This window comes from Dama dama, chromosome 21 (genome assembly GCF_033118175.1).
Source record: "Dama dama isolate Ldn47 chromosome 21, ASM3311817v1, whole genome shotgun sequence".
NCBI classification, from domain to species: domain Eukaryota; kingdom Metazoa; phylum Chordata; class Mammalia; order Artiodactyla; family Cervidae; genus Dama; species Dama dama.
Genome location: NC_083701.1, coordinates 18,361,411 through 18,363,389, shown reverse-complemented (window position 1 = coordinate 18,363,389; position 1,979 = coordinate 18,361,411). Strand labels below are relative to the sequence as shown.

General features: G+C 36.0%; 1 pseudogene; it reads right to left on the bottom strand.

Moving 5' to 3' along the window:
* Positions 1-1,010: 1,010 nt before the first annotated feature.
* On the bottom strand, positions 1,011-1,286 carry LOC133042184 (small ribosomal subunit protein eS27-like; annotated as a pseudogene).
* Between the last annotated feature and the right edge of the window lie 693 nt (positions 1,287-1,979).

The following is a 1,979-nucleotide window of genomic DNA, read 5'->3' as shown; positions in this document are numbered from 1 at the left end:
TTAGGTATTATTATTTTAAAAATATGAAAATCAAGGCCCAGGAAATTGATATCACTGTCCCAAAGTTGCACAATTAGCCAGTAAGGAGCAGATGTTGGATAACAGATTTTCTTACTTCCAAATCATAAGCTAGATGCTGTAACACTCAGCACGCATCCTGGGGTGCTGCAATCCATGCGTTCCCAAAGAGTCAGACATAATTTAGTGACTGAATGATAACATATAACATTCAAAGAAAAATCTGCATTAATTAAAAATAATTCAATTGTTAATCAATATCTACAATATCCTGACATGAATCCCAATGGTGATTTATTTATCAATTTTTGGCTTTTCTGGGCCTTCACTGCTGTGTGCAGGCTTTCTCTAGTTGCAGTGAACAGGGGCTACTCTCTAGTTGTGGTACGTGGGCTTCTCATTGCAGTAGCTTCTGTTATTGAGAGGCATGGCTATAGGGAGCATGGGCTTAGTAGCTGTGGCATTTAGGCTTAGTTGCCTCAAGGCATGTGAGATCTTCCAGGACCAGGGATTGAACTTTTGTCCTTTACATTGGCAGGCAGATTCTTAACCATTGGACCAGCAGGGAACTCCACACAATAGTGATTTTACACATATGACAATATGTATATCTTAGCTCATGATTATTTGCTTCATTTCTTATAGTTTATCTAGGACTTTTGGTTACTCATTCTTTTACTCAAGATGGTAAGTATAAATTCAATGTCCAGGGAATGGAATAAAGTTGAATAATCATAAAAATTTTTTTAATTTTTGAAGAAACATTTTTAACTATGTATATAATACCATATTGGATTTGGGACAGAGAAATAAAAATCTGACTGAAATATATCCTTTTTCATTATTATACAAATCTGAAAGGTTTGGGGAATTGATGGTTTTCTACTGATCCTAATGATGTAGTTAGTCAGAAAAATATGTTTTCAAACATTAAGACAACTCACATGATTTTTTTTTTTATCCAAAACATATTTATTGAGTTGGTTTCCCATTCATCTTGATGCAAGATCCTGTTCGTGCTGCTTCTGTCTGAAGGAGCATCCTTCTGTAAGCCTTGCTTTTCCTCCTATAGGCTGGCAGAGGACAGTATAGCAGTCAACACACTAAACTACTGTTTGTGCATGGCTAAAGACGGTGGTGATTTTATAGCATCCTGGGCATTTTACATCCAAGAAATAGGAATTAGGGCTCTGTACCAGGCGCTTCTTCTTATGTTTCCTCTTCTTCTCTTCTGGAGACGGATGAAGAAGATCCTTTGTGAGAGGCATGTTCTCGTGAGGAGGGCGTCACCGCCAGAAAAGGCCTCATGTGCTTTATCATCTAAGAAAACTTGCCTAATGGATTTTTCATTCCTTTACTATATGATACGTACAAATCATTTTTTAAAATTATAGGATGAAAAAGTAAGAGACATTCTCAGTTTTATGATGAACTCACACAAACAGAATAAGGGTTGTTTGTATATTTCTTCTTCTATTTGTATCATTTATTAAAGTTTACCTGAGAGCCCTGTGAATAGTCCAAGACCCAGTCTAATTCCACTGCCTCTGAAATGTCTTCCCAAAGATCTCAGATATTAGATTTCAAGAGTTAGCAATATTTGGAGATATAAAAGTTCAAAGAAAATTATTGTTTATTTGAAAATATGGAGTGAGAAAATTCTAGTCCACTTCTGATCTTATTGTCTTGCCTTATAATTGATATTTCTCACATTTATTCTAATTGGGCTTCCCCAGTGGCTCAATGGTAAAGAATCCACCTGCAATGCAGGAGATTTGCGTTTGACCCCAGTTGAGCACTTAATACATGCCAAGCATTCTGCTAAACACTAGTGGTGCAATAGTGATATAGGTGATGACAGAACAGGAGTGACATACATTCATGTGAAAAGGTACATTTTTCTTTTTTAATTTAAGGAATCTTCCATGTACATTTCTATTTATGCAGAGATGCATAGTCAT